Consider the following 22,678-nt stretch of genomic DNA (forward strand, 5'->3'; position numbering starts at 1 on the left):
TAATCAGATGGTATAGAATCTTTATACCCAGGTATGCTCAAATAACATCCCCTTTGACTAACCTTCTCAAGAAGAGCACCTTATTTTAGTGGACTGCTATGTGTCAGAGTGCTTTTGATAAGCTGAAGATAAATTTAGTAACCAATCCTGTCTTTAAATTGCCAAGTTTTTCTTAACCCTTTGAGGTAGTTACATGTTTGTAAAGAAGAGTTTCTTTTGGCCAAGACTCAAAAAGGATGTACATAATCATGTGCGTCAGTGTTTAGTATGTCAAAGAGTGAAGGCAGAGAGAGTTAAGATTCCAGGAAAGTTGCATCCCTTAGACTTTTCACAAATGAAGTGGGAATGTGTCAATATGGATTTTGTTACTGGACTACTATCAGTGCAATCAGGTTATAACTCCATTTTTGTGGTAGTTGAGACAGACTAACCAAGGTTGCCCATCTGATTCGAGTAAAAGAAACCTACATTGCAATAGATGTTGCTTGAGTCTTCCTCAAAGAGATTTTTCAAGTTGCATGGATTACCCAGAAGGATAGTGAGCAATCGAGACCCTAAGTTTATGTTAAGGTTCTGGACTGCATTCTTCGAAGTAGTAGGAACTTTTCTAGATCTCAGTACAGCCTATCACCCCGAGACAGATGGCTAGACAGAAAGAGTGAACCAAGTGATAGAAGATATCCTTTAGTCATGATGTGGCAGAGAACCCAGGAAGTGGTTAAGCTACTTGCATCTAGTTGAGTTTGCTTATAATGCCTCTTATCCACTGAAGTATCAGGATGAGCCCTTCAAATCTCTGTCGGACAAGATTGCCTCACACCATTAACTTGGTCTAAACCATTGATCAGGGTTGGTCGAGCTGTCCTCCAGACAGATGCTAGATAATATGGAGAAGCAGATGCAGTCAATCCGTAAGGATATTCAGGCAACCCAGGGTAGACAAAAGTAGTATGCTGATAAGAAGAGAACGGATAGAGTGTTTGAAGAATTAGATATGGTCTGCATTCGAGTACAAACCAAAAGAAGTTCTTTATCTCTAGGGAAGTACAAGAAGCTATCTTCTAGATACTGTGGACTGGGCATCGTTACAAAGAAAGTAGGAGATCTAGTCTATGAACGTCTTCTACATCCGCATCTGAAGGTACATAATGTGTTTCATGTCAGTTTGCTTAAGAAGTATGTACCCAGCCATAGTCATGTGTTAGATGATGAGCAGTTGACTTTTCCAACTCAAGGTCAGATGGAACTCCAACCCAAAGAAATCCTAGATGTTCGGGAGAAGGCTCTCAAGAAGAAAGTCCTTAGAGAATTTTTGGAACTCCAACCCAAAGAAATCCTAGATGTTCGGGAGAAGGCTCTCAAGAAGAAAGTCCTTAGAGAATTTTTGGTTAAGTGGAAGTTCTACCCTTTGGAGGACACCACTTGGGAAAAATAAGATGAACTGGTAAAGGATTACCCCCACTTTCCGAGATGAGGGCATCATGTGTTTTTCAAGTGGGAGAGGATGTAAGATTCCTCCCTAGCTCTTTAAGATGTGTAAGTTCTCCTTTCAGTTGTTGCTAGTGATCATCCCCTTTTCAAAATGCAAAAAGGCATTGTTTTCCCTTGTTTTTGGCCTAGAGAGAGAAAATATTCTAGGGAAAATGTTTTTGGCCTAGAGAGAGAAAATATTCTAGGGAAAGGTAATAAAAATTTGAAATAATTTTGGATAAGTATTTTCTTCCAGCCAATAGGAAGTGATCCCCTGAAACAAAATTTTAGTCTATCTAAGTTGCATTAGATTTGGATGGTGGGTGAACCAAGGAGACCCCCCCCCCCGAGTTCAAAGTTCTAACCCTTATTAAAATATTTTGAATTTAAAAATGTGATATTTTTATTCCAACAAATAGGAAAATGGGATTTAAAATAAAAATGGAAAAATTTTGGTAATCTCAAAAAAATAGTAAAGAAAGGTTCACATGAGGTGGAGATTTCATAATCATGAGTTTCTAATATGTAAAGGAGACTTTCTGTAGTCCTTTTGACACCTCAAGGGAGTGGGAAGCAAGCTTCAAGGAGGATCCTAGAAGTCCCATCAAACCCCCCCATTGTTTTATTCAAAAATACTCCAAAAGCATGGGATATTTCATCTCTCATCTCTCCTCTTCCAAGCTAGATAAAAAAGTGGGCATAACTAGTCTAAATCTTGTCCAATTTGGCCCAAACTAAAGCTGGAAGCCTCTAGATCCCAGATGGGCTTGCTTGGTGGCCTCCCTCACCTATAAATAAAACCCTATTCCTTTGTATTTTCATCTTAGTGTATTCTCATGTTGGTGTTAAGTTCATTTTAGTGTATTTCCTTCATCCCTCTTCCTTGCCTCCCTATTGTGAAGCTTTGGTGCTTCACTAAACCTCTCTTCTCTTGAAGGCTAATCCTCCCATGGTGGTCTAGCCTCTTCTCTTGAAGGTGAACCCTCTCTTGAAAAGGTAAGATTTTCTCTCTTTAAGACCTCTTCTTCTCTTGAAGACTACCCTCTTCTCTTGAAGACTACCCTCTTCTCTTGGTAAACAAGCCTCTTCCTTGAGGGCTACACATCTACTTACAAGCTCAAGAACCAAGGTCACACGAAGGGTAAACCTAAACAATGATGCTTATACTATCTTCTTCTCCTCTACATGCTTTGAAAGCATGAAGATGCATGATTCTCTTCTCTAAGTCTTGCTTTATGGATTGAGTAGATGTTTAATCTCTTTCTTAAGCATTAGGAATTCTTCTTTTCTCTTCCATATGTTTTGAAATCTCTCTAATCCATGGTTCTTCTCTTAAACCATGTGGAGTTGGTTTATATGCTAATCTTTCATGCCTATGGTCATGATTTATGATTAATACGCATGTTTAGAATGAAGATAATCTTTCTTTTTGGTTATGCATCCATGAAGGATGAATCTATTTCCTCTTCTCTTCCACATGCTTGGAAGCATGCTACTTTCATGGTTATCTCTTAAATCCAACTTTCTAAATAAAGAAGATGATTAATGGTTAAGATGTTAACCCTCATGCCTAATACTTGGTTTAGGGTTTATAATGATGTCTAGATTATGAACATGGGCTTTATGTGGATGAGCTTTAACTAAGCTATCCCATCTTCTAAACTTAGAATAGCCATGAAGATAGTGTCTAGCCCATGGATGAGGATATCCATGTAGACTCATGGGTGGAATTAAATCATTTAAGTTAGCAACTATGAATATAGGTATATATTCTTATGTCCAAAAGTGGACTCATGAGTATATTTTTTGTTTATATCTATGGATTCTGATGCATAAGTAATATATTGCTAAAAGGGAAAGTTTCATGATATTTTTATGTACAAATATTTATGTATGTTATGCAAAAATATTATAATGACAAAAGAGGAATTTTCATGATATTCTATACATAAATATTCTAAATGCTAAAAGAAGGATTTTCATTATATTTGTAAGATTCCTCCCCAGCCCCTCAAGATGTCTTGTTTCTTCCCCTGTAATCAATCCCCTTTTCAGAATACTAAGATTCCTCCCCAGCCCCTCAAGATGTCTTGTTTCTTCCCCTGTAATCAATCCCCTTTTCAGAATACTAAAAGATCTTGTTTCTACCGGCCTAGAGAGAGAAAATATTCTAGAGAGAGGTAACTTAGTTTTTAGATATCTTTGGATGAAAAAATATCCTTTTTTATTAAACTAAATTTCCCCGAAACAGAAGTTTAAAAAGAATTTCCTACGGTGCATTAGAAATAAATTATAATATGCTCAGAAGACCTTAGCGCCTAAGGGTCCAGATTTTCTGAAAATTTTGGATTAAGGTTCTGAGAATCCAAATGTAGGAGGAGATAAATTGAAGAAATAAAGAAAACCCTCCCAAAAATGAGTAAATACTCACATAAGATGAAGAGTGGACTAAGGACCAAGGAAAATAGTTTAAAAATTGATTTTTGACACCTCAAAATGGGGATTCCCCCTCATGAAGGAGGTGCCTTTTTTTCTCATCATTTCTTTCCATTTAAATCAATAAAATGAGATATTTCATCTCTCCTCTCTCCTAATTCAAGTCTAGTTCCAAAAAGTAAGCTGAACTGACCCAAAAATAGTCAAAAATTGACCAAACTGATCTGGAAAATTCTAGAATCAGTTTGCTTGGTTTGAGGCTCACTTTTTCCTATAAATAAAAGCCTCCCCCTTTGTAAAAGCTTAATAGTGTTTATGCACTGTTACTCTACTCCTCCCCAGAGCCAAAAACATTGAATTCACTTGATAATTCACTTGTTTTTTACTAATTCCTCTACAAAGAATTGGTGGCCACTCTTGATCCAAACAAGAGTAGAACCCTCAATCCCTCAAGCCAAAGGAAAGCTCACAAAACTCCATGTAAGTTATTAATTCTACTTTTTTTTAATTCTAATCTATGGTTTTCTAAATTCTTTGCTTTCTGATGTGATTATGGATTATAAGCCTTGATGAAAAGGCTTCCCCCTTCTCTTCATTAAGAATTTCAACCTTTCTTTATCCTAAAATGAGTAACAAATACATTGAGTTAAACTTTTCCTATTGATTACTCTTTAGAAGTGAAAAATTGATTAGATTAGAGTGTTTTATTTCATCTTGGGATAAATTCTACAGGACCATGGTACATGGAGATTAGAATATTCCACAAATTAAATAATAGAAGAAATAAACCATAAACACCATAGCATAAATCAAGAGCATAAAAATAAAAGAGCACAAGATTGGGAGCAATTTCTCTCCCCCATGCCATGTAGCTCCACTTCCATGAGCATTTAGAGAATTGTATTCATAAAAATAGCCCAAGGAGCTAATAATAGATGTGCGTACAATTTGGGCTTGTTTTTTCCATTTTTGGATATTGCTTTACATATTATTAGCCATATGATAGTTCCTAAGGTTTGTATATATAAAAGCCTTTTGCCTAAATGTAAATGATATTGGGCCTTTACACATGAAATAGCTTTGTGCACACTTGCACATCTATAATAATCTTGTGCACATTCACATGTTCCATTAAGTTGGTTCCTATACACATTAAATCAAGCATATTTTTCTATGATTATTAATTCATAAAAAATATGATAAAATATATACCTATAACAATTCTCCCGTTTAAGGAAGCAACTGTTCTCAGTTGTGCAAAAGAAAATGCTCTAATAACAAGATTATGCTCGTAGGTATCGATGTCGTAACACTCATCATCAAATCACAAGTAATATCCACAAAATAACCTATCAACATGAAATGCTATAGATGACATAAAATTCTAATACATGTTTAAGAAAAATTATACGAGTGATCACCATCTTCACACCACCACTCAATCCACCAGCCATACGACACCTCAATCGGTACCCTCGCACATCTCATGCAATGCGACACCTCAATCGGTACCCTCACACATCTCATGCAATGCGACACCTCAACTGGTATCCTCGCACATCTCATGCAGTGCGACACCTCAATTGGTACCCTCGCACATTTTGTTGGCTATACTCATAGACATTGTCCACGTTAGTTAAACAATTAATTGAACCCATCAATTAATCCCAACATCATCTTGAGATATAGACAACCCATAAGTATTCAAATAATAGCCGTACACATGTTTGCCAGACGTAAGGAACCCTGGATTTACTCCTCCATATACAAACCAACTGAAGAAACATTGGAGACCCATAGGCATGCTATATATGGGCCTCCCCGATATATAGTTGCGTAAATGCATGAGAGGATGGCTTCATGATTAGTTTGGCAAACTAGATCTACACATAATGTATATGCAATGAACCAATCAAATGAACGTATGTAAAATGAGTCTAAATATCCCATACCACATAGGCACGTTGCACATACACACAAAGGATGGTAAAAGATAGAAGACATAAATGTGTCTAGAGTAAGTATATGAAACCAATCTGATGTCCCATACCACTAGATTAATCGCATACATCACTTCCTTCAGAATAGAAGTTTCAATTCCCTCTTAAACTTAAATTCCGACACAAATTTTCTTTATCCTGAAAATTTATTTAATTTATTGAACTTAAATTTGTCTTAATGTTGAATCTATGGTTTATTAGTTAGGTTCTTAGGTTGTAAAAATATTATAGAAATACTTATGAAGAAGTTTTATAAAAGAAAGTGAATATATACATACCTCCATCATTGTGGTGTTATTGAAATTATTTGTCAAAAAGAATTTTAACACTCTAAAGACATGTGAGTTGTTAAAAATAATTCATGAGAGACTAATCATTATAAGAATAGAAGATAAATTCATTATGGATATAAGGATAGGAAATACTAACCTTGAGTTGAGAGGGTGTGAGATTACAAATGAAGAGTAGATAAATTTGATTGAATACATTAAAAGTTTAAACAAAAATATAAATACGAATGACTAGTAACAATTCCTAACAATCTTGATTAAGTAAACAAATCTAGATGATGAAAGATTAATTTTGATTTGTAGTTGAAATTAACTTGAATAATAAATATGAAACTTAGTAATCATAAGGTTAAGTTAAGCGTAAGAGAGTCGTACCTTTTATATATTCGATTGCAATGATGTTCTATGTTGAGAAAAATAAGAAAGCAATGCGAATGGATTGAAATATAATAATTCTTCCAAATGTAACTAGGGTTATATTAAATTATAACTTTATAAGAAAATTTATATTAATATGGTTTGAAATTCTATGCATAAATACATTAGGAATTTTTTGGACCCAAAAAGGGCCTCCTAAGGATTCCTAATTTTAAGGGATTAGAGCTTAAAAAGCTGGGCTTAAGAGAGACAAAGGCTATGATGACCCCTGTTTTTTGCCTTGCCACATCAGCCATACCCCCCTAGTTTCACTTTTTAAAGGGAATATTCTCATACTCTCTCTCTTACTTTTTGACTTTTCTCATACTTTCTTACTTTTTGAATTTTTTATCTTCACTCTCTACAAATTGAATCTTTCTTGTCAGTTTGAAATCTCCTCTCATTAACTCCCACCATATCTCCCTTCCACATCAGCAAACATTCTCGTATTTAGGTGGACCCCAAAAAGTGAAATTTTTCTATTTTTTATTTTTTTTCATTTTGAGGTGAAAATTTCACCACCCAACCTATATGTATGATGAAAATAATTTTTTCCCTCCAAAAAGCTTGTAATTCAAGGGTCACGTCAGAAGCCTGTACATCCATAACTAACTGTCAGGTCCCCACAACCTCATAAACATAACTAACTATCAGGAACCACTACATCCATGAGATCCCGAAATTGTGGATACCCCAAAAATTATTATTTTTTAATTTTTCTCATAAATGTAATTTATTGATGAAAAACTCCATGTTAATATATTTGTATATCAAAAATATCATTTTCTACTTAGAAAAACGGATTTGTGTTAAACCTACAACAACAGCAAAGTTTTAACAGTCTCTCTCACTCACTCCCTCTCTCTCCCTCCCTCTCTCTCTCTCTCTCTCTCTCTCTCTCTCTCTCTCCCCCTCTGAGGATCTCTATGCTTTAGCTTCTTCCTCTGCTTAGCTATGGAGCCTTTGCAAGCTGTGTGTGTAGCCCCTTGTGAAGCTAGAAAACGGAAGGTTCATTTACACATTTGTATTCCTGAAGATTATGGCAGCTCTAAAAAAACCCATCCTACCGATGCACAATCTGTCCAAGCTCGTAGGATAGCTAAGGAGAAAAATGTAGATCTTTGGGTTGATGGGCATCTCTATCCAAGTGCAATCACCACAAATGTAGATTGTCCAATGCCAGCTCTTGTAAATATGTGCAAACAGCTTTGGATAAATTTCAATAACATGGTTCGAATTATGAATCAAAGTAGCACAACTGCCCAAGAACGAGCATCATTTCAAACATATCATAGAATTCACCAAAAGTGTGCTAGGTGCTTGGGGAGAGAGTAAAGTAACACACTATATGGTAAGTTGTACAATAAAAAAATAAACTGGTGTTTTAACCTCCTTGACTTTTTGCAATTAAATTCTATTGTCATGCGTATAGCACATAGTTTATGCGCATGGTGCGTATTTCATGAACAAGTATGGATCGCTCAACATGTGGAGTACCCAAGGGATGGAGAAATCACATTATAAAGCAAGAGGGGTTTATTTCAAAAATACAAGACATGGAGGTGGAGCTTCTACAAGAGGAACACGTACAAACTATCTACAAGAGATGTTCAATTGGTTTTATCGCACAACCTTTGGAAGGGTATTGGTTAGGAAGCGGGCCCAACAATCTAAGCTTGCGCAAAAGGCACACAAGGCTGCAAAAGTCATGCTCAGCTTGAATGGTTGCAGACCCCAATGCTCAGCTTGAATGGTTGCAGACCCCAATGCTCCCCATAGGCATGGTACTTGCTATGCACGAATGAGGAGACAAGGGAGGCATTGGGTTGTGCACGCACCAGCATAAATCTAGATGTAATAAGGCTAAGAAAATAAGTTTAGTTAGGTTTTTTTTACCCTTAAAAAAAACTATTAATAGTTCCTTCTCTCACTTCATTTTCATTTCACTTTTTTAGAGAGCTTGAGCTCAAGATCTACGTAGACACCCACGTAAGGACACCAGCACATCACCACGTTAGCATAGTTATACATGGATATGGCACGCACCAAGAACACCACACGTGTTACCATGCCTTCACAAAACACAGTGCAAGGCACCCAACGACCACATACTGGTGACACCACGGAAGAGAGTGACCCCTTGGATTCTAAGACACGCCCAATGGGATCACTAGAGTCCAACCCTCCTCCCACAGCAACACCAATGCACACACATGCAAGCCCTTCTAGTGGGAGCAAGCATGTGAAGAAGACCCCACAATGCAGCCACCCCAGAGATCAAGACAGAGAGGCCGATGATGAGCAGTTCGACTGGGTTGGTGAAAACATTCCTACATTGCGCAGCACCATAGGTGGCAAGACCCTACTACCAGAACAGGGTCCCCTACCTACCCAGGAGGAACGTGATACACGGGTACCACAGCAACAGGAGGAGGAGGATTCACACTATGAGAGAGACCAAGAGGAGGTTCTTGCAAGTGCGCGCAAGCGTAGAAAGGTCAAGCTCTTCAAGCCAAGGAAGTCCCAACCTCGCTAACGCATTAACACAACACAGAGAGCTCCAAGGAGAAGGATGCACCAAGGCCCCTTTTGCTCTCGCATGGAGTTTCTCCAGCAATGGAGAGCTTAGAAGAGGAAGAAAGAGGTTCAAAATGAGCTTTCCAAACCTAGAGTATGTTGGAGGGAAGTTTGAGAGGGAAAACACACTTTTGGGGAAAAATTAAAAATTTTCAATTTTTAGGGTTTTTAATCTACACGATTCTAGGTGGGGGGGACCTCTAAGTTTGGGCCCAAGAGGTAGGGGGACAAGAGTAGTAATTAGGCCCCATTAGCAAACTAAAGCCTAGGCCCCCTAGGATCAAAGAAGTCAAAAATGTGCACCCACAGCCCTCTTCCTATTGGTCCATTCCTAATCAAAAGTTAATCCAAGAGGCCCTCTTTAGGTCCAAAAAATTCCTAATGTATTTAAGCATGATCACTATTGGAAGTATAGGAATGAGAAGCTTACTTTGAAGGTGCTTAGATCATTGTCTAAAAGATAAAACTTACATAAAAATATTGAAAGAATTATTTACTAAGTTATAGAGGGTAGTCACTTACTTGTAAGTGTCGGATAGCTTTGTTACAAAATAAATCATTAAAAGGACAAAAATATTATAAGCATATGTGACGTTTTACTTTGTCGATGATTAAAATTATAAAAATTGGAGAAACTTACCTAGGTTAGACTGCAAAATAGAAGAAAACAAATCGACAAACAATAATTTTTATTTTATGAAAATAATCAAATTGTACAAAGCGAATAGTTAACTGGTAAATCATTAGACACTTCAATTGTTAATTTATAAAATGTAAAAAGTGTAATTATTACTTAGCTTTCACCCGCAATTCGTAAAACATTGAAAGTTCACAAGTGGAAGAGTAGGAAGAGTAATATTTGTTGATGTCCAAAAATCAATTACTAATCATGGATCCAAAAATATTAAAAAACTCGAGAATATTGCTGACGTAGAAGATGACTCGTTAACTCTGAAATAAATACAAATCATAACTCGTTGAAGAGGATGTTAAAAGAGTTAAAAATTTGTGGAAGAAGATAACCAAGGTAATAATTTCTTGATGACGAGCTTAAAGGTCGGAGTAGTCGTTGATAGTCTTGTTCTTCATTATCATTAATCATCATTATTCCAATGTAATAGACTTTGATTTTTCAAGAGATTTAGGTATACCTAGATTATCATAAATACCTTGATGTTGAGAAACACCCTCTTGCTCGAAGAGAAGTTGCCGTCGTCATGGTCGTGAAGAATAAGAACCCTTGATGAAATCTGTAAAAAGCGACTCTCGACAAAACTTTGAAAGTCTCATGTTGCTTGTAGACCTTGAAATCCTTTATAAAAGCAATGTTAGAAGGATCTTGAAAGTATTTGTTTGTCTTTATTTGAAAAATTAATTTTGATAATACTATTTTTTAAAATATATTGATCCATTTTTTAAAATTTATATCTCAGATATTCAAAAGCCCTTGAACTTAGTTTAAAGAGATCATAATATAAAACTTTAAGGCTTTAAAACTCAAGTTATACATACATACATAGATACATACATACATACATACATACATACATATATATATATATATATGTATATATATATATATATATATATATATATATATATATTTCAAACAATGATAAGAATAGAAGCTTAATAGAAAACTTTTTTTTTTGCTAAAAGCTTTTAAGGCTTTTAATATAAAAGCTTTACACTTTAAGGAAAAATTTTAAAGGTGAACACTTTAAGCTTTAAAAGAAAAATTACCATCAACCAAGATTTTAACAAAGCTTATTAAAATGTTTCATATCATAATTGTGCGTGCATCAATGGGCCACAGTTCAAGGCTAGTGCAAAGGAGAAAAGGAGATGAAGCCACTAGCAAATGCTGCCGTTGTTGCCATGGTGAAGAATAAAAAATAAATTTATAGTAATGTTTAAATTTGTGTAGTCCGCTAGATTGGAGAGAGAGGAGAGAAGGAAAAGACAAAAACAAAATTTAAAAAATAGAATTTTGGGTTTTAGTTCTCCAACTGTGCTTCATCAATTTGTAATTGAAGAATAGAAATTTGAAAACTAGAAGCCCTCCTCATTGTCCATTATACATCTCTGATATACTCACCGGTTTAGCAAACTTTTTATGGAGCTCTTCCCTTGCTAATTCCATCCATACAGATGGATTCACAAGAGGCCAAGAAAATTAGAAAACCACTTTTTCATGAAGAGCTGGATTTGTAGAGTGGTTCTCCGCCCTTCTTTACCCTTTGGTCAATAACCACTTATAATTTCCTTGTCCTTTGGATAAAAAGAATTGCAACTTTTCATACTATAGTGCCTCTTCTTCAATTTTTGAGCTTGACCTTGATTTAAGTACCTTTTCAGGCTTTTTGGCACACTCTCCACTTCCGCCGGTGCAAGTTTGTTGAGAAGCCTTCAAATTTTCTCCAAGCCAATAACCTTTGGTAAAAAATCAATTTCTTAATTTTTCTTCAAGTCTCCATGACCCAAATTTAATAATTGAATTTTCCATCCTCTGATACCATTGCTATAGGACCATGGTACATGGAGATTAGAATATTCCACAAATTAAATAATAGAAGAAATAAACCATTAACACCATAGCATAAATCAAGAGCATAAAAATCAAAGAACAGAAGATTGGGTGCAATCTCCCCCCCCCCCATGCCTTGTAGCTCCACTTCCATGACATGGGTATTTAGAGAATTGTATTTATAAAAATAGCCCAAGGAGCTAATAATAGATGTGCATACAATTTGGGCTTGCTTTTCCCACTTTTGGGTATTGCGTTTCATATTATTAACCATATGATAGTTCCTACAGTTTGTACATATAAAAGCCTTTGCCCAAAATATAAATGCTACTGGGCCTTTACACATGAAATAACTTTGTGCACACTTGCACATATATAATAACCTCTTGGACATTCACACATTCCATTAATCTGGTTCCTGCACACATTAAATCAAGAATATTTTTCTACGATTATTAATTCATCAAAAATATGATAAAATATATACATGTAACAACTACACTTATATTTTTACAAAGAAAAAAGTTTTAATTATAATTTCAGTATTGTTTTATGGTTTACCAAACATCAAAAATAATTCTAAGAAGCGATTTATACAAGTGAATATAGATGATGAGTATGCTCCTCTCTATAAGAGAACAGATGTTTTTAACGTCAACCCTTATGTAATGCAACAGCCCAGGGCATTAGGGAGAAACCATGTTAATATATGGGTGAAAGCATAAATTTACCCACTTGATCCCTCAACCCAACAACCACCTAAATTTTCATGGATAGAAACTAATATAATCTTCTAATGGAGAAGGCCCATTGGAATGAAGAGGTTTTAGAAAATTTCTTCTACAACTAAGACACAAAATTTGCACCTTAGAAAATTTCTTCCTGAAAGCTTTTCAAGTGGTTGGATCTCATCCACACATCTTTAGTTCCTTTAATGTCAATATGTAGTTCAAACTTCTTCTACATCCTCATATGATTGATGAGTCTTACTGATCATCCCACTGAGACCATATGAAAATGAAAGAAAATTCTTTAGTATTAAGACTCATAAGAAAATTCTTCAGAATCAAGACTCATGTGTGTTCCTTGTTTTTTACAAGAACCTATAAATGTTTAACAGGTTTTGAGACATAAAATATTTGTATTTAGTCAAAAAAACATATTGGGACCTTCTCTAAGATAGTGATCCCTCAACCTCTCACGCATAGATTACCAACTTCTTATTTATATTAAGTTAAGCTTGAATTCATATTTGGATAGAGCATGAAAAATTGAGCACTTTTGCTTTTTATAGCTCGTCAATCCAAGCTATTGATCAAAAGTTATGGTCATTTCTTTGACACCCTTGAGAAAGTCACTACAAAGCGATTTGGGACATCCAATAAGATTGTATCTAATTGCCTTGTAATGATTCTACTTTATTTTCACACATAAGCTTTTACACCCTTGAAAAAGTCACTACAAAGTGATTTGGGACATTCAACAAGATTGTGACCATCTTATCGCCTTGTAGTGATTCTACTTTATTTTTACACATAAGTTCTCCATTATTAAAGTAATATGACACCATTTCTTTGACGACACCCTTGAGAAAGTCACTACAAAGTGATTTGGAAAATCTAACAAGATTGTGACCATCTAATCGCTTTGTAGTGATTCTACTTTATTTTCATACATAAGTTCTACATAATATAATATAGCACCCAACAAGATTGTGACTATCTAATTACCTTATAGTGACTCTCCTTTATTTTGATATGTATATGTAAGTTCTCTATAATGTAATATGACACCATTTCTTTGACACCCTTGAGAAAGTCACTACAAAGCTATTGGGACATCCAACAAGATTATGACCATCTAAACGCCTTGCAGTGATTCTACTTTATTTTCACACATAAGTTCTCCATAATGTAATATGATACCATTTCATTGAAATATCTCACTAGTCAAAATGATTTATTTGACATATCTCCATAATTATTGGGCAAAATGTGCAAATGAGCAAATAATCTAACAACACTCTAGTTTTCATATATATTAAAGAACTGATAATATAAAGTGTGATCTATGTATTTTATTAAAAAATTCATATTTACTTATTAATAATATATTCATATCAGGATTATATGAAATATATCTAACCATCAATTTTTTGTCAATGGTGGCTCTCTTCATGTTGCTCCGAACTCTTTCTCTCTCTAGAGAAAAAAGGCCCAAATTTGAGTCCAATTCTCTCCTAATTCTTCTCCTAGTGTTGTAGTGATTTTCAAAAGTTTCCAAATCACTACAATGTGATAGTCATGTCCAATAATTGGACCCTTATTGCGTCGTAGTAGTGATTTTGTTTTCCTAGCCTTTTGGTAACATTATACACCTAATGCTTTTGCCAATGTTGTAGTGATATGAAAAGTTTGGAATCTAATTCTCCCCTAATTCTTCCGCTAGTGTTGCAGTGATATTTAGAAACTTTACCAAATCACTACAACGTGATAGGGGTCGTCATGTCCAATTTTTGGACCCTTATCGTGTCGTAGTGATTTGGCAAATCACTACAACACGATAGGGTTGTCATGTTCAATTGTTGGATCCTTATCATGTTGTAGTGTTTTTGTTTTCTTAGGGCTCTCTTCTTGTTGGTCCAAACTCTTTTTCTCTCTAGAGAAAAAAGGCCAAAATTCGAGGCCACAATTCTCCCCTAATGCTTCTCGCCAATGTTATAGTGATTTGAAAACCTTGCCAAATCACTACAATGTGATAGGGGTCATCATGTCCAATTGTTGGAACCTTATTGCATTGTAGTGATTTTGTTTTCCTAGTATTTTTGCAACATTATGTACCTAATGCTTGTGCCAATATTATAGTGATTTGGAAACTTTGGAGTCTGATTCTCCTCTAATGCTTTGCCCAATGTATTGGGACCTCATGGAAGGTGGCCTTCGTGTTGCCTTCAATGAGATTATGCTCACAAGTGCCATGCCAGAGAGGCTCACAGAGGGCTTGATACATTTGATTTCCAAGGAGGGTGGTGATAGATTGGAGATCCGGTAATGGAGTCCCATCACCTTCTAAGGATGGCCTACAAGATTTTGGCCAAGACCATCAACAGGTGACTTTCGCCTTCCCTCCCAGACTTGATCCATGACACTCACACTGGTTTTGTTCAGGATCGGAGTATTTTGGAAAACATCTTTACCTTTTGGGAGGCGACAACTTCGGCCAGGATGCGATAGCAGGACCTCGTTGTGCTACTCCTTGACTTTGAGAGAAAGCTTATGATAGGGTGGATTGGAGCTTTCTAGAGGGAACTATGAGCCAGATGGGATTCTCCACCATGGAGTGAAGTCATGGAGTCTTAGTACTTTTTTCAGCATCTCACAACCAACAAGTTCTCATTCAGGGAGCCCAAGGCGATAGATTTCCCCTTTCCCGCTCGGTTTGACAAGGTTGTCCTCTTGCACCATACCTCTTTCTATTTGTCGCCGAGGCCATGAGTAGTTTTCTCTCCACCCAGGAGACTGAACTTTAGGGATTGTGTCTTCCTCTCCACACATAGAGGAGTTGCTAGACTCAGAGTTTGCAGACCACACAGTAGCCTACCTTGCTGGAGATGTTGGGAATCTCCAGAGATTCACGGAGGTGATAGAGATTTTGTGCCATGCAACAGGAGCACATATCAACTGGCACAAGTCATGTGGTTTTTGAGTAGGCTCAACACCCACACCGTGGCAATCAGTTGAGGCTTTCTAGTGGATCTCGAGGGGCTCCAGTCCGATACTCGGCTTCCAGGTTGGCATTGATATCTCTCGAGCAGCAGTACCTCACTCCACTTCTTCTAAGTATTTGGAAGAAGCTTCTATATTGGAGCTCAGTGAGGCTATCCCTTGCGGAGGCCAGAGTGGTGGTGGTGGCGAACCAAGTACTGCTTCCCACCATGTGGTACATCACCTTGTGCTAGGCCTTTTCTTGGGCTTGTATTAGCCAAGTACAACATTTGATCCAAAACTTCTTGTGGGCTGGAAGTGATGGGAGGCTAGCCAAGGTGGCATGTAGAGTGATCATTCAGCCATGTAGCAGAGAGGGGCTAGGTCTCATTGATCCAACTATACAAAGTCATGCCCTGTTGGGGGCAAGTTCATTGTTAGACAACTCCAACCCAGTGGTGAGCCTTGGAAGGATTTCCTCTTGGCCCGGATTTTAGCCCGCACTCCGAGCCTTGGAGGCCCGTGGGGCCGCAGAGTACTAGATGGATCTTCACAGAGATGCAAGCTCGTAGTTTTAGTCCTACCTTTGAGGATAGATTAGCATCCAGTCAACTTTGTGTTTGGGATCATCTCAAGCAGCCCTCAGACAGATTGTTCCAGTGGCCTCAGAGGAGTACTGATCTGGAACCCCCTGATCTGTTTACCCAGTTGCCACATGCTAGGGGCCCAACCGCACATATCCTGGGGCGCCTTGAGCATGGGACTAGCCAAGTCTCTTGGTGATTGGGCTGCACACAAGAAGTTATCTCAGGAGGAGCAGGAGAGAGGCCTGGCACAGGGATCTAAGGTAGAGACAGGCTCAACATCAACATTAACTCAGCTATTCCTCGAGAGTGGCTAACTCCGAGGCGTGTTTACCAGACACGATATTCTTGTGGAGGTCTATGGAGTAGATGAGGATATTTATTTGCTCACTTTTTCTCTTGGATTACATTGCAGATTAGAGAGATCGGAGCACCCCTTGGAGGATTTCATAGGCTACACCTTGCAGAGGGTGAGGGTGCATTGGCCAACGTGGCTAGGGAGAGATTTTGGCGGTTATGGATTTAGGATATCATATATTCACATCCCAATTCACATGTCATCACATCTCATCCATTCACTCATATCGATGACACATCATTTCAAATACACATTCGCATTCATTATTCTACATATACATCCACAGTTGTACATCCACATCATACATCTAATTCCACATCCGCATTCATACATACACATCCATACATTCACATCCACATCCATACATTCACATCCACATTCATACATCCATATCCACATCCACATCCACATCCACATACATATATCCACATCCACATCTACATCCATACATCCACATCCATACATCCATTTTCACATCCTCATTCATACATCCACATCCATACATCCACATCCACATTGATACATCCATATCCACATCCATACATCCATTTCCACATCCACATCCACATACATACATCCACATCCACATCTACATCCATACATCCACATCCACATCCACATCTACATACATACATCCATTTTCACATCCTCATTCATACATCCACATCCACATACATACATCCATACATCCACATTCTCATCCACATCCATACATCCACATCTACATCCATACATCCATTTTTACATCCACATTCATACATCCACATCCACATACATACATCCACATCCGCATCTACATCCATACATCCACATCCACATCCACATCCACATCCACATCCACATTCACATTCATACATCCATATTCACATTCACATCCATACATCCATTTAAATCTATCTCATTCCTATCACATCTTATCACATCTATTTATAGAATGTAGGAGAATTCTATTTTTTTATATAAAGATTCTTTACGCATAAAGACAACTTTCCTAGGAATAACACTTTTATAAAAATCCTTTTATGCATCTATTTAGGCATAAGTTCCATTTGAAGGAAAATAACACTTTCGAATTAAAAATAAACCTTTTATGCATTTTACTATGCATAAATTTCATTTTAATGAGAATAACACTTTCAAAATAAAAATAAATCTTTTATGCATCTAACTATGCATAAATTTAATTTCAATGAAAATAATACTTTCGAAATAAAAATAAATCTTTTATGCATCTTTCTATGCATAAAATCAATATTGATAAGAAGAACTCTTTTGAATTAAAAATAAAATTCTTTATGCATCTGTCTATGCATAAAATCACAATTGATGAAAATAACTCTTTTGAATTAAAAATAAAATTCTTTATGCATCTATTTATGCATAAAATCAAAATTGATGAGAATAACACTTTTGGATTAAAATAAATTCTTTATGCATCTTTCCATGCATAAATCCAATTTAGTAGGAATTATACTTTTAGAATAAAAGAATTTCTCTTATGCATCTAATTTATGCATAAAATCCATTTATGATGAAAATCACACTTTTAATATTAAAAAAATCTTTTATGCATATGTTTATGCATACAAATCATTTATGTGAAAATCACTCTTTTAATATAAAAGAATTTCTTTTATGCATATAAATCATTTATGATGAAAATCACACTTTTAATATTAAAAAATATCTTTTATGCATACAAATCATTTATGATAAAAATCACTCTTTTAATATAAAAGAATTTCTTTTATGCATCTATTTATGCATAAAAATCATTTATGATGAAAATCACACTTTTAATATAATAAAATATCTTTTATGCATATGTTTATGAATACAAATCATTTATGATGAAAATTACTCTTTAAATATAAAAGAATTTCTTTTATGCATATAAATCATTTATGATAAAAATCACACTTTTAATATAAAAAATATCTTTTATGCATATGTTTATGCATACAAATCATTTATGATGAAAATCACTCTTTTTATATAAAAGAATTTCTTTTATGCATCTATTTATGCATAAAAATCATTTATGATAAAAATCACACTTTTAATATAAAAAAATATCTTTTATGCATATGTTTATGCAAACAAATCATTTATGATGAAAATCACTCTTTTAATATAAAAGAATTTCTTTTATGCATCTATTTATGCATATAAATTATTTATGATGAAAATCACACTTTTAATATAAAAAATATCTTTTATGCATATGTTTATGCATACAAATCATTTATGATGAAAATCACTCTTTTAATATAAAAGAATTTCTTTTATGCATCTATTTATGCATATAAATCATTTATGATGAAAATCACACTTTTAATATAAAAAAATATCTTTTATGCATATGTTTATGCATACAAATCATTTATGATGAAAATCACTCTTTTAATATAAAAGCATTTCTTTTATGCATAAAAATCATTTATGATAAAAATCATACTTTTAATATAAAAAAATATCTTTTATGCATACAAATCATTTATGATGAAAATCACTCTTTTAATATAAAAGAATTTCTTTTATGCATCTATTTATGCATAAAAATCATGTATGATGAAAATCACACTTTTAATATAAAAAAATATCTTTTATGCATATGTTTATGCATACAAATAATTTATGATGAAAATCACTCTTTTAATATAAAAGAATTTCTTTTATACATCTATTTATGCATAAAAATCATTTATGATGAAAATCACACTTTTATAATCAAAATAATAATTTCAATATACTTCCTTCTATGCATGGAATTTAATTCTAAAGAAAGTAACACTTTTTTAATAAAATATTTTTAGTATGCATTTTCTTATACCTAGGATGAAAATTAACACTTTAAGAATACATATACGATGGGAATTACTCTTTTTGAATTAAAAAAAATTAAAACTTATTTTTCACAATTTTAAAAAATTTTGCCATAACCTCCTTTGTATGGCTGACCATTTTTCAATTTTTAATTCTCTAAAATTAATTGGAAGTACACCAAGAGTATTTAAATCATTCTAATGTAAACATTTTCTACTTATGAAAGCGAAACATTATGAAAAACTTGATTTTATCCATTAATCATTCATCTAAGATAAAGAATGGTTGGATTTACTAAAGAAGAGAGGGGAATGCCTTTTTTCAATGAGGCATAACATCATATTCAATTTAGAGAAGACAAAAATCATAAAAAAAAAACCATAAAAATTAAGCATACATGGGAATTTATGTATTTCCTTACTTTCGTTCATCAATTAACTTCAATAGCATTAAAAAGCCATTCCAATTAAGCTTTTTAAGCTTGAGAGGGGTTGAGAAGAGAGAAACATTGAGAAATTATGGAAAAGATCAAAATTCACACTTTACCTTACAAATTACTTGATTCTTTGATCACGGTAGAGGCCCCCAACCAATCAATTGGTTTGGTATGCTGATGGAGCCACCAATGGAGATTGAAGAAGGAGGGAAGCTCCAATTTCTTTAATTTGGAGAGAATTTTAGAGAATAGTAAAAATTATCATTATTTCAGTATAATTCAGGCATAGTATAATTCTCCTATTTTTTTACAAAGGGCTCAGGTTCTATTTATAGGAGAGAGAGGCTCTAACCAAGACCAACTGATTCCTAGAATTTTCCAGATTCAGTTTGGTTGAATTTGGACTAGATTTGGACCTAGTTTGGTTCTTTTTTTAATTCGATTTGGTTCCTTTTTTATTTGTCGATTTGGTTCCTTTTTTATTCGGTTTGATTCCTTTTTGATTTGGTTTGATCCAAGAGAGAGGAGAGATAAAAATATCACATTATTTTTTAGTTTAAAACTCATTCAAGCATGTGAAGTAGGTGCCTCCTTCATGAGGAAAATTCCCCATACTGAGGTATCAAAAATGCATCATTTCTTCTAAATATCTCTCTTTTTTAACTATTAACCTTGTCCTTAGCCAACTCTTCATTTTATGTGTGTTTACTCATTTTTGGGAGATTTTTCTTTTATTCTTCCATTTATCTCCTCTCTACATTTGGATGAATCTTATTGGTCCATAGGAACCTTAATTTAAAATTTTGAAAAAATCTTGACCCTCAGGATAAGGCCTCTTACATTCTACCCCACTTAAAAAACGCGAGATGTCCTCATCTCGCAGGAGGTGGAGTATGATCTCTTTCATCTTCTTCTTCTTCTTCAATCACTTCCAGCGTTACTGCCTTAGAAGTGGACGGTCGATTTGGAAATAACTCTCTTTGGGACTTTGACATCAAAGGCTTTGGTTGGCGAAATCCTTCGCCATCAGAACTGCTTCGGCCATGGAAATAGGTTTGGCATTCTTGACTAAAGTATCCAATGGCTCGTTCATTCCCTGAATGAACCTAGCCATCAGCTGCTCTTCATCCAATTGAGGGGAATATTTAAGGAGAAGGGCAAAAGCCTGATGGTACTCTTCAATTGTCCGGTTTTCCTGCTTTAGTTCCAAGAACTCATTCATCTTAGTTTCAAGAAAGCCTCGGGGATAAAACCTCTTTCTAAGGTAAGCCTTGAGATCGGTCGAGGTTTGGGTATTTCGGTCGAGACGGTTTGTCTTGCAGTGGTTTCTCCATGCCACTCTAGCTGTCTTCACTATCTTCAGCCTTGTAAGAGCCATTTTGCTCTTCTCATTGTACCTGGTGACATTGAAGTATTCTTCCATTGATTCGATTCCTATCCATAGAACAATTACTATCCAGGATTTACTTCATCTATCGTAATAATAGAAAGGAGTCTCATTTAACGGATCCATCAGTCTAGCCTAACCCCATCCAGTCCCACCAGGGAAAAGAGTTCCTAGGCCCCCTAGCTAGATTTTCAAGCAAATTTAACTCCAGTCACACCACTTACACACCCAATATGAAATTGCCTTTTTCCCAGATTCAACTGTATTTACATCAGTCATTTAATGAAATCATAGTGTTACTAATCATAAACTTCCAAGTATCCGGTTGAATCTTAATTTCTAATCATTCTGTGAGATCCCTGTTCCCACCGAGCAATAGTTTCAGGGTGCTAGCAGCGGAAGTAGCACTTCTCGCGCGGGACAGGGATCCCACATTCGGGGCCTCGCCTACGGATATCCGGACAAGAGACTAATCCGTCGGTTTGTCCAAAACCGAAACCGGAAAAACTTCCTTTACCCGGAAAGCACGGGCGATTCCACCAGGATAACTCTTTACTCTAACGTAGTCAAGATCATCTGATTGCACCTTTAACGGTACTTGGTCAAATCAAGGAAGAACTTGCACTTAGATCATTGGGATCAACGCTTTTTTCCCCATCAAGAGGCACAGCCGTTGATTCCTATCCATAGAACAATTTCTATCCGGGATTTACTTCATCTATCGTAATAATAGAATTTAAATCTCGATTTACGGATCCATCAGTCCAGCCTAACCCCATCCGATCCCATGGGTTAGCCAACCACCCAACCACTGTAGTGATGGGATCCAATTTGGAATTTGGTTAGGTTTTGTCCCGGGTACCAAGGAAAAGAGTTCCAAGGCCCCCTAGCCGGAAGTTCATGCAAACGTAAAACTAGCCACACCACTTACACACCCAATATGAAATTGCCTTTTTCTTAGCATCAGCTAACTTTAAAACAATCCTTTAAGGAAACCATAGTACCACTGATCACAATCTTCCAATTTATCCAGTTGATTCATAATTTCCCATCATTCCTTCATCAGAGTATCTATGGCATCATTGGCAACTAGAACGCTCACCACCTGTCCACACAGGGGCCTTTTCAATAGTTCCTAGCCCATAATACTCGGCAATATAATCACTTATAAAAATCAAGATGGACTCTCGTTGAAGATCAGCAAGATCAACCAACAGATCCATATAAAGAGCCATGGACTCATCCATTGAAGACCAGCAAGGTCAATCAACCAGATCCATGCCCGGTTTCACAAAACAACTCTTACTCCTTGTTCCAATATCTTCCACGACGCACGTGTGGGTATCTTCGGCGACCCAGAGCCCGAGCACCGTATGGTCAGCACCCTCTAGGATCCTTCGCAGGTGACCTAGCGCTTCACTCATAGGCCGCTTCCTTGGTCCCTCATCCACCGTACCGGAAGCTCACCATTTAAATCGAACCGAGGCTGGTCAAGACCTCGGTCGACCTTGCTACGCGAGACGTCCTCCATTGACTCTCCGTCAGCAGTTGCAACTTTATCAGTTAGGTCTCCACGACCTTAAACACAAGACGGTCAAAATGCTTCCCCAGCATTCTTGACATAAAACAGCCATTTACAAACAGCATTTACAAACAGTTTACAAAT

This window comes from Cibotium barometz, chromosome 16 (assembly GCF_041138505.1).
Source record: "Cibotium barometz isolate CiBa-2024 chromosome 16, ASM4113850v1, whole genome shotgun sequence".
In the NCBI taxonomy this organism is placed as follows: domain Eukaryota; kingdom Viridiplantae; phylum Streptophyta; class Polypodiopsida; order Cyatheales; family Cibotiaceae; genus Cibotium; species Cibotium barometz.